Genomic DNA, 12,063 nt, shown 5'->3' with positions numbered 1-12,063 from the left:
TATGGAGGGATATGGTCCGTGTTCAGGTCAGTGGGACTAGGCAGAAAATGGTTCGGCACAGCCAAGAAGGGCCAAAAGGCCTGTTTCTGTGCTGTAGCTTTTCTATGGTTTTCTATGGTTTCTAACCTCGGGACACACGGTACCAGTCTGAAATGAGCAGAAATTTCCAAGTGCGATGAACTTACAGCTTTGAGTAGAAAATTCTTTTTGTCTCCAGCACAGAAGAAGATGGTCATCCTTGAACATGTAGACTGGGTGGAGCTTAAACCTTCGATGACCTATTCAGTTTTTAAAGAATGGGATAGATTGGGTATTAAATGCTTCCAGGACTTGTTTAATGGAGGAAGACTTCTTTCGTTTGAGCAAACGTCAGTTAAATATAGTTTACTCAAAACTCACTTTTTATGTTATTTACAAATTAGAGACTTGCTGCGTTCTCAACTATGTACATTTCCTATAAGTTCCGATAGGGACTTATTGGATGTAACTTTTAATTTGAAACCTTTTTATAATGGTTCAATATCCAATATTTATGGTACGTTGTTAGGAATGAGAAATGTTCCTATGGAAAAAACTAAAAATCTTTGAGAACAGGATTTACAGACTTCAGTCTCTGAGGAAACTTGGAATGAAATTTTTAAATTGGTTAACACTTCATCGTTATGTGCCTGTCATTCCCTCTGTCACAAGGGGGTGCTGGGAACGGACCCAAATGCGAGACACAGACACTGAAATACAAGGAACAGGATTTGACTGGAGTAGGGACGTGACAGGATACAGGCAAGGAGCAGGGACAAGAATGCAGAGTTGGGCAAGGGAAAGCGGGACCAGGACTAGGAACCATGGACTAGGAGACAAGGCTTGGACTCCGAGCCCGAGACTGGACAAGGACTCAGAACCTGGGCCTTGCCTCGGGCTCAGACCCCAGAACCAGGCAAGGACATGACATGGCTTCAGGACAGGACGTGGCTGGGATCTTGGGTCTTGAGCTTGGCTGCGGGATCGTCGACGCTGGGGTTCTTGGAGCTTGGCTGCGGGATCGTCGACGCTGGGGTTCTTGGAGCTTGGCTGCGGGATCGTCGACGCTGGGGTTCTTGGAGCTTGGCTGCGGGATCGTCGACGCTGGGGTTCTTGGAGCTTGGCTGCGGGATCGTCGACGCTGGGGTTCTTGGAGCTTGGCTGCGGGATCGTCGACGCTGGGGTTCTTGGAGCTTGGCTGCGGGATCGTCGACGCTGGGGTTCTTGGAGCTTGGCTGCGGGATCGTCGACGCTGGGGTTCTTGGAGCTTGGCTGCGGGATCGTCGACGCTGGGGTTCTTGGAGCTTGGCTGCGGGATCGTCGACGCTGGGGTTCTTGGAGCTGGGCTGCGGGATCGTCGACGCTTGGGTTCTTGGAGCTTGGCTGCGGGATCGTCGACGCTTGGGTTCTTGGAGCTTGGCTGCGGGATCGTCGACGCTTGAGTTCTTGGAGCTTGGCTGCGGGATCCTCGTCTTGAAATGCGGAGGCTGATAACTCGGAGGCTGGAGCTGAGAGACCGACGGGGAACCGAACAAGATAGAGCTGGGACTTGTCCTTCGAAAAGCCGGGACTCATCGTTAACACGACACCAACATGAGACAAGACAGTACATAGACATAGAGCCGGGACTTATACTTAGACAAGCCGGGACTCAACCTCTCCACACCAAGGTGGGACAGGTCCACCTGTTGGGTAACGGCAGAACGGTCGGACCTACCCAACAGAGGCAAAGACAAGACAAGACATGACCCCCACATGGCAACGGTAAAACGGCCTGACTTACCCCAGGGAGGCGAGGACAAGAAGAGACAAACACTAAAGAATAACAGACAGTTCCATCTCTGCTTTGGGGTAGCTCCGAGTCTCAGTTCGGCCAGCAACTTCAACTGGCTAGGGAAACAGTTGGATCCCAACCTAGCTCGGAGTGGCTGGCAGCCACTCAGCTGGCCCAGTAAACAGCCGAATCCATACCGCAAAGACAGCTCCCACTACCGACAGCAAGAAGTGATCCATGAAGTGATGGCTCTCCAACACGGCCTAAAGATGACAAGTGGTCGCTGTAGCCTTCCACCAGCAGTTTGCTCCCAGGGGAACTGAAAAGGCAAACAAGCAGCCCACACTCAACCTCAAGGCTACTTATATTCCAAGCCTCAAGATGGGAATCAGGTGCCTGTGCTTAACTCAATCAAACGAGGGACAGCTGGAAGACCCGGAGTCCGGATCCTGAACTGGAATGCAGACTTGACAGACCGGACCATGACACTATTACAATTTAAAGTGGTTCACAGGGATCACATGTCTAAAGATAAGCTATCTCGTTTTTATTCGGATATATCTCGTTTCTGTGATAGATGAAATAATGGAGAAGCTTCATTAATCCACATGTTTGGACACGTCCGAGCCTTGAAAGATACTGGAAGGAAGTATTCCAAACTTTCTCCGTAATTTTTATGGTAAATTTTAAGCCTAACCCTTTGACCGCATTATTTGGTATTGTTGGAGGAAAAGACTTTATTTTGGAGACACCTGATTTGCATATTCTGGCTTTTATCTCTCTTATAGTGCGCATGCGCCGGTCGTGCATGCCGCCTGTTACAGCCGTTCAGATCAGATTCTTACTTTTTTCTCCTTACTTTTTAACTTACATTATTTTTCGTATTTTTTTTTATCACGGTAACACGTCGAAGCTGCACCCTCTCTAACATTCTGGTAGAGAGAGTTTTATTTGGGTTTTTAGCGCTGGAAATAGTTACATCCCGACACACGGGACAGAAGCATGGTCGCATTGTCTATTCCAGGGACCAGTTGCTTGCGCTAATGCCGGCCGGTTTAGCGAGCAGAGCGGCGGACACCCCGGCTGAAATCTGGAGGAAAACACACAGAGGATGCAGAGGGGGATCACAAAGTCGAGGAAAGAGGACCGGGTCGAGACAACAGAGACTTATGGAGAAGAGGAGTTCGGTGGGTAATAAAATGGACGAGTTCACGGCGCTAGCCAGGCGTCAGAGAACAATTCGGGAGTGCAGTGTTATCTGTTTCACTGGGACGGGGCTGCACGAGGACATACCCGATCATAACTTCTCCATGGACGGCTTCCAGACCGTTCCGGCTGACCGGAAGTGCACTGAGTGCGGTAAGCGTGAAGGAGTTAGGTGCTTACTGTTCTGGTTAACAACAGATGGTGCAATCCGGGTCATATTAAGATCGAGGAGCGTGTTTGCAGACCGGATATTGACCTTTTTACTGTTGGACTTCGGCCATATTTCACCGAGATACAACACTGGGCGGCACAGGAGGTCGTTCCTGCGTGTGGCCATCGAACTTTGCAGCTCCTCCCGTAGAGGGTTAGACATCCTGAGCCAATAGACTGGTCCTGGACTTTTTTCCATCTGGCATAGCTTGCACTTTGTTGTTTGATTGTTTGTGGTTTTTGTATTTCTATATTTATGCTCTGTTCTTGGGTGGTGCGGCTGTAACGAAACCCAATTTCCCTCGGGATCAATAAAGTATATCTATCTATCTATCTATCTGTCTACCTATAGCTAGGAGGGCGCTCTTGCTTAAATGGAAGGATGCTGTTCCGCCTACTCATATTCAATGGTTACGTGATGTTATGTCATGCTTAAATTTAGAGAAGATCCATTGTTCAGTTTTTGAGTCTAGCCAAGACTTTTATACATTGTGGCGACAATTTTTGAGTTATTTTCAAAACCTTTGATTTGTTGTAAAAGTACAGATGGTGGCTAATAATATATTTCATTATATGATAAGGAGTTTTCCCCCCTTTTTCTTGTTTTTCATAACAGCTCTGACTTTGGTAGCGGGCTTAGATTCGTTTTCTGTGTAACAAAATTATTATATTTCAGCATTATGATTTAATTTAACTTTTATGAATACAGGGTTTTGTGATTGTAACTGTGTTTTTAGTGCAATGTATTTGGTACGATTTTATTTTTTTTACTTTTGACTTATAATATACATTTTCTTGTACTCTGTATTCTTCTATGCAGAAACTGATAAAAATATTGAAAGAGACCGGTAGTGCAGGGCCGGGTGACCGAATGGTCAAGACATGTTAACTGGGTGGAGGAGGAGGGACTGACCCTGCGAGGGAAACAGGGAGGTGGATATATAGATAGATATATAGATGTATAGATAGATAGATAGATAGATAAGTTGTGTTCAGTGATCAGTTTTGTGTTAAGGTGTGTGCAGTTTTCGACGCTAGCCGTGATGATTGAAGGATAATAACTGTTCCTCAGTCTGGTGGTGTGGGACCTAATAATCCGATATCTCTTTCCCGATGGCAGCAGAGACAACAGAAGATGACTTGGATGTTGGGGTGGTGGGCATCCTTAATGATGGATGTTGTTTCCCTGGGGCAGCGCTGCTTGTAAATGTGCTCAGTGGTGGTGGTGGTGATGGGGAGACAGGGTGGGTGATTTCCTATGACGGATCGGGCAGTATTCATCACTTTTTGTTAGTGTCTCCATTCTTGGGCATTGGTGTTCCCTCTCTATTATTAGTAGATGACTGATCATCTCTAATCATCAATTATCCGATCTGCTGTTTGTAGGAGTCTTTTACATTTCCAATAAACGTCGCACAACAGAGGATCGAAAATAAGGTCAGACAGATAGAGGGTTAGGGGTTTAAAGAGGTGTTGCGGAAATGACATTTACATACGGACTGGTTGTTATCTGGAATGTGCTTGATCCATTGAGACAGTCACTTAAATGGGCAAGGTGCAGAAGCCTATGCACCTAAAGGGGTCAAGTGGGATGCGTAGACAGCGAAAGCTTTAAACAAAAGAAAATCTGCAGATGCTGGAAATCCAAGCAACAGACACAAGATGCTGGAGGAAGTCAGGGGGCCAGGCAGTATCTGTGGAAGGAAGTACACTCAAGGTTTCGTGCCAAGACTAGAAGTTTGTCAAGGTCGGGGAGGGCCAATAGGATGATTTTTGTACTGTGCAGCTCTGTGGCAACACTTGAGAATTTTAAATAAGCACTATAAATGGATTAGAGGGTATGGAGGAAAATGGTCCCTGTGTGGATCGATGGGACTAGACAGATTAGCAGTTTCGTATGTACTAGATGGGCCGAAGGACCCTTGATGTGCTGGCGCTTCAGGAATCTACTACTGTAGTGTTACATCAACCGATTTCCAATCCGTTACTTGGCACTGGAAACATGTCACAAAATCCATCTGAAGCAGTCAGGATGTTTCACTTACTGACCCCTGTAACAGCATTTCAATGAACTAAAAACATATAACTTCTTGTAGGTTGGGAACATAAGAATGCGCATTGTGTGAAAACAGTAACTAAGAAACTTAAGCAACGAGCACCTTCGCTCCATCGGCAAAAATTTAGATTTGTAAGCAGCCAGCCATTTTCACTCCAATACCATTCTCATGGCAAGATGACAGTCCAAGGCCTCCACTACTGTCACAACGACGCCCCCTTGAGGTTGAAGGAGCAACACCTCACATTTCCTTTGGGTGGCCTTGAACCTGATGGCATGAACATCAATTTCTGCAACATTCCTAATTACCTATCCACTTCCCTCCTCCTCAGTTCCCCAGTCTGCCACCCCCTTACCTACCTCGTCTCCTCACGGGCTAATCATCTCCTCCGGCGGCCTTCCTACTGTACTTCCCTTTCGCCACTGGTGCACTACCGTCCCCTATCAGATTTTTTTCCTTTCCATCCCTTTATATATTCCATCTATCACCTTCCTGCTCCGTTCTTCACCTCCCACCCCCACCCACCTGGCTTCACCTATCTTGCACTCTGTCCCTTTCATTGAGGCAACTTCCTCCTTCCTTTCCAGTACCGGTGAATGGTCTCGGCCCTAAACGTCTTTCCCACAGATGTTGCCCGACCTGCTGAACTTCCTCCAACATTTTGTGAGTGTTCTGCTGAACTATTTAGCTGTATCTGTAGATGTTATTTAAATTCAATTACTGTTCAATGTTATTTATTATTTAAAAGGGGACCTTCTCGCCCATTTCACAAGGGGGACCACTCTGCCAGCTCTCACCAGAGAGGTCCCCCTTGTCCCATTCCTTCCCTGCTTCCCTGTAACCCGTCCTCTCTCATAAATGCCCATCCACAGCCCCCAAATTTCCTGGAAATCATACTCGTGATAATTTATGTCGGAAAATTAACTAATCATCCAACGCGTCCTTAGGACGTGGGGAAAGAAACAGAAAATTCATGGGATACCCACCCACAGTCACAGTGAGAATTTGCAAATTCCACACATACGCACCAGCGATTAGCGTTCAATTCTCGCTGTTGTCTCTAATGAGTTTGTATGCTTTTGTGAAACCGCTTGGGTTTCCTCCGGGTGCACCGGTTACCACCCACATTCGAAAGACCTACGGATAAGGAGGGCAATTGGTCACTTGGATGTATTTGGGCAGCGCAGGATTGTTACCGCGCTGTATCTCTGAATAATAATATAAAGTAAAGTTTCCTCTATTAGTAAGATACAGTTTACTATGTAACTTCTGGAGCAGAGTTTCTCAAATTGACGTTCACGCTCCCCTTTATTAAGGGTATTGCTCCATTTCGAAACGAAAAGTTTGGGAACCCGTGCATGAGAGGCGTTTCCTTTTTCAGACATGATCATGGGTCTTGAATTAACAAAAGATAAATGTAGGAGTTTTAAGCAGCAGAAATATACTCTGTTCCTCATTCTTTCATTGCCGGTATCATCCTCACGAAACCTTCTCTGGACCCCGTCCAGTGCCAGCACAAATGATCTTCGAAAAATGCCCAGAACTGCAAATATTACAAGGCACAGTTTAAGGTTGACGTGAGTGTGAGTGCACGTGTGTGTGTGAGTGTGAGTGTGAGTGCACGTGTGTGTGTGAGTGTGTATGTGAGTGCACGTGTGTGTGTGTGTGTGTATGTGAGTGCACGTGTGTGTGTGAGTGTGAGTGTGTGTGTGTGTGAGTGTGTGTGTGTGTGTGTGTGTGAGTGTGAGTGTGAGTGTGTGTGTGTGCGTGTGTGTGAGTGTGTGTGTGTGTGTGTGTGAGTGTGAGTGTGTGTGTGTGCGTGTGTGTGAGTGTGTGTGTGTGTGTGTGTGTGTGAGTGTGTGTGTGAGTGTGTGTGTGAGTGTGTGCGTGTGTGTGTGTGTGTGTATGTGAGTGCACGTGTGTGTGTGAGTGTGAGTGTGTGTGTGTGTGTGTGTGTGAGTGTGAGTGTGTGTGTGTGCGTGTGTGTGAGTGTGTGTGTGTGTGTGTGTGTGAGTGTGCGTGTGTGTGAGTGTGTGTGTGTGTGTGTGTGTGTGTGTGAGTGTGTGTGTGTGTGTGCGTGTGTGTGTGTGTGTGTGTGTGGTGGGGGGGCGAGGGGGAGAAGAAGGATGTCGCTTGGAGTGAGCAGGGGTGCAATTTGAAAGAGCAGGGTAACTTTAATGTGATGAGTGCATTAAGACACACTTTGCCGTTGCCCCTTTAAGTTCCAAGAATAAGTTTATTCTCTGCTCTGCCACCTGATTCCTTTGTGTCATAAATGTCGGCGTTTTAGCTTAGCAGTTCCTTGACCTTCTGCAGCAAGTGAAAAAGAAAGTGTTTCAGGGCCGGGAAAGAAAGGACAGCGATCGAGAAGGCCCCAACACTGAGTTGTGAGTGACGAATTCTAGCGTTGTCTCCGCAGGGTCCTGGCGTCAGACTCCGGGCGAGGGGACTATAGCTGATTCATTCTTCACACTAATTCCCCCACGTTAACTGTAAAGTCTAGAATCTGTGACCACAGCCTTGGGGCGTATGGTACCAGTCTGGGATGAGCAGAAATTTCTCTGTCTCCGAGTGTGAGGAACGTACACAGTTGTCTCCAGCCCAGAATGCTGAAGAGTCCAAGTCGCTAAATGTATTCAAGAAGTCAATTTCCTAATGCCAAATCTTAAACACAAAAAATTCTACAGATTTTGTAAATCTAGAGTAACACACACAGAATGCTGGAGGAAATCTGCTGGTCAGACAGATTCTATGGAAAATAATAAACATTACTGTAATGATCAAGGGTCTGGGGTCAAAACATCGACTGTTTATTCCTGTCTGATCAGCTGAGTTCCTCCATGTTGTCTTAATACAAAGTGATTGAGGTGTAAGTATGCTGAAGACTGCAACTAGCGGGGCACTGTCTACGCCACCCTGAGCTACCTGGCAGCCTTGTCATCATATGGGAGCCCAAGCATGGGAGGATGAACCCTGGGCACACTCCCAAGACTATGGGCAACACGCTCCTAGAAGACAGCGGCGCGGCTAATGTAGATAAACTGAACACACTGATGAGGGAGAGTGAGAAGTGGAGAGTCCGTCATCGTGCCCGACGCCGGCCCCCTAGTCCTGAGTCGACGTAGTAGTAGTAGTAGTAGTATCCTGAAGTGGATGGTCTGCCATAATCGTGTTGACGGGTGGAGTAGGGCCGGATGATCGAATGGCACTAGACACTAGACAGTAGAATACTACAGCACAGTACAGGCCCTTCGGCCCTCGATCTTGTGCCGACCCATAACTTCCTTTAAACATATACTAAATCCACACTAACCAGTAACCCTGTATTTGTCTTTCATCCATGCGCATGTCCAAGAGGTTTTTAAATACCCCTAATATTTTAGCCTCCACCACCATCCCTGACAAGTCATTCCAGGCACCCACAGCCCCCTGTGTAAAAAACTTACCCCTGATGTCTCCCCTAACCTTCCCTCCCTTAACTTTGTACATATGCCCTCTGGTGTTTGCTGTTCGTGCCCTGGGAAACAGGTACTGGCTATCCACCCTATCTATGCCTCTCATAATCTTGTAAACTTCCATTAAGTCCCCTCTCATCCTTCTACGCTCCAAAGAGAAAAGTCCCAGCTCTGCTAACCTTGCCTCATAAGACTTGTTTTCCAATGCAGGCAACATCGTGGTAAATGTCCTTTGCATCCTCTCCAAAGCTTCCACATCCTTCCTAAAATGAGGTGACCAGAACCGAACACAATACTCTAAGTGTGCTCTACTTTGTAGAGTTGCAACATGACCTCTCTACTCTTGAACTCAATCCCCTTATTAATGAAGCCTAGCATCCCATAGGCATCCTTAACTCCCCTATCAACCTGTGCAGCGACCTTGAGGGATGTATGGATTTGAACCCCAAGGGCCCTCTGTTCATCCACACTCATAAGTAACCGACCATTAACCCTGTACTCAGCCTTCTGGTTTGTCCTTCCAAAACGCATCACCTCACATTTATCCGGATTGAACTCCATCTGCCATATTTCTGCCCAACTCTGCATCCGGTCTATATCCTCTTGTAACCTTTAACAACCTACAGCTCCATCCACTACTCCTTCAGTCTGCGTGTCATCCGCAAGCTTACTCACCCATCCTTCCGCCTCTTCATCCAGATTATTTATAAAAATCATAAAGAGCAGGGCTCCCAGGACAGATCCTTGTGGCACTCCACTAATCACCGATCTCCAGGCAGAATACATTCCTTACAGTACTAACCTCCGCTTTCTACCTGCAAGCCATTTTTTTTTATCCAAACAGCCAAGGTTCCGCTGATCCCATGCCTCGTGACTTTCTAGATGAGTCTTTCGTGGGGGACCTTGTCAAATGCCTTGCTAAAATCCATGTAGACCACATCTACCGCCCTACCCTCATCAATTTCTTTTGTTACCTCTTCAAAAAACTCAATTAGGCTCGTGAGGCACGACCTTCCCTTCACAAAGCCATGTTGACGATCCTTGAGTAGACTGTACTTCTCCAAATGCAAGTAAATCCTATCCTTAAGAATTCTTTCCAATAGTTTGCAGACCACCGACGTAAGACTCACCGGTCTATAGTTCCCAGGATTCTCCCTATTACCTTTTTTAAACAAGGGAACTACATTTGCCATTCTCCGGTCCTCCGGCACCTCCCCTGCAGCCAGAGAGGATTCAAAGATCATAGCTACTGCTCCAGCAATCTCTTCTCTCACTTCCCACAACAACCTGGGGTATATCACGTCCGGCCCTGGGAACTTATCAATCTTGATGTTTTTAAGAAGATCCAACACTTCATCCTTAATCTCCACATTGTCCAACACACAAGCCTGTTCTATTTCGACCTCACCCTGATCAAGGTCCTTTTCACTTGTGAATACTGAAGCAAAGTATTCATTTAGGACCACCCCAACCTCCTCCACCTCCAGGCACATGTTGCCTTCTTTATCCTTTAGCAGCCCCACCTTCATTCTTGTCATCCTTCTGTTCTTCACATACGCATAGAATTTCTTGGGGTTCTCCTTAATCTTACATGCCAAGGCCTTCTCATGCCCCCTTCGAGCTCTCCTAAGTCCTTTCTTAAGCTCCTTCCTGGCTACCCTATATTTCTCATGAGCCCCCCCCCCCCCCCGCTTCCTGCTTCTTCTATCTAACGTATGCTTCCTTCTTCCTCTTGACGAGTTGCCTCGCGTGTTTTGTCAGCTATGATTCCATTTTCCTATCATCTTTTCCTTGTCTTAGTGGGATAAATCTATCCTGAACTCAGTACAAGTGGTCCCTAAACTTTCTCCACATTACTTCTGTGCTTTCACCCTTGAACATCTGTTTCCAATTTACTCTCGCTAGTTCCTGCCCCATATTTAAGCCCTTCCCTAGTGAAGCACTTTCCCATTTTGTTTGTTTTTATCCTTTTCCATAGCTATGCTGAAGCTAAGGGAGTTGTGGTCACTCCCACCAAAATGCTCCCCCACCAAGAGGTTTGCCACCTGACCAGGTTCATTACCCAGAACTAGATCCAGTATGGCCTCTCCTCTCGTCGGCCGGTCCACATACTGTGTTAGGAATCCTTCTTGAACACACCTGATAAATTCTGCCCCGTCTATCCCCCTTGCAGTCGGGAGGTGCCAGTCAATATGAGGGAAGTTGAAATCGGCCTACATCTGTTAACTGGGCTCAGGATGGTGGGTGGGTGGGTGGGAGAGAAGGGTCTGTCCCTGAAAGGGATTCAGGGAGGTGAAGTTGAAGGTATGTAGGGTGGAGGAGGTTTTGGAATAGAGTAAGGTTTCAGGCGAAGCCCACGGGAAAGATTCGAACCAATTCTAGTGACCGTTGCGGGTTGCCCCCAGAATATCCTTAAATGCTGGTTGTTTATGCAAATGGTTCATTTCACATGAAATAAATACATAAATGTATTTGGATCTGATTTAATGAGATCGTGGGTAACTTGTGTATGTGCTTCCAGATTCCACCAAAGTTCAAAGTAAACTTATCATCAAAGTGCATAGATGTCACCATCTCCTGCCCTGGGATTCATTCTCATTCAGGCATTCACCCGGGACAAAGAAATACAACGGATTCAATGAAATACTGTATGCAAAGACTGAGAAGTGTAAAAGACGACAAAATGCAAAAAAAGAAGAGACAGTTTTCACCTGACCTGGAAATGGACAATAGTGCTGCTCGGTGTTGTGGGGGGTGGGGGTGAGTGGGGGGGGGGGCAGGTGCGGGTTTAAACTAGAGTTGCAGGAGTATGGAAACTTGAGTGGCAGTTTGTAGAGAGGTTGTGCAGACGATGTTGCCGGGGCCTCAGTCAAATTCGGGAATCAAAAGGTTGAACGCGGTGCGACTGATGTCCTGAGCTGCGTATACTTCAGTGCACGTAAAGGGAAGGCAGATGGGCTCAGGGCATGGATCAACAGCTGGAATTATGATGTTGCAACCATTCGTGAACCTTAGTTGCAGGAGGGACAGGACTAGCAGTTCAATATCAGACGTGACAGAGCGGAAGGGATTAAAGGAGAAGGGATGGCGTTACTAGTCAAGGGAAATATCACAGCAGTGTTCAGTCAGGACGGACTGGAGACCTTTTGAAGTGAGGTGCTATGGGTGGAACTGAGTAACAAGAATTGTATGACCACGTTACTGGGGCTATATTACAGACCGCCCACCAGTCTGTGTCATGGTCCCGTCTGGTAATGTCCCATCTAATGTCCCATCCACTGCATCCCCTTTATCTGCCCTGCTTGTAATCTCCTCGAAGAATTCCAATCGTTCCATCAGACAA

This window comes from Mobula hypostoma, chromosome 5, assembly GCF_963921235.1.
Source record: "Mobula hypostoma chromosome 5, sMobHyp1.1, whole genome shotgun sequence".
NCBI classification, from domain to species: Eukaryota; Metazoa; Chordata; class Chondrichthyes; order Myliobatiformes; family Myliobatidae; genus Mobula; species Mobula hypostoma.
The sequence above is the reverse complement of the archived record's forward strand: the minus strand, read 5'-3'. Positions refer to the sequence as shown.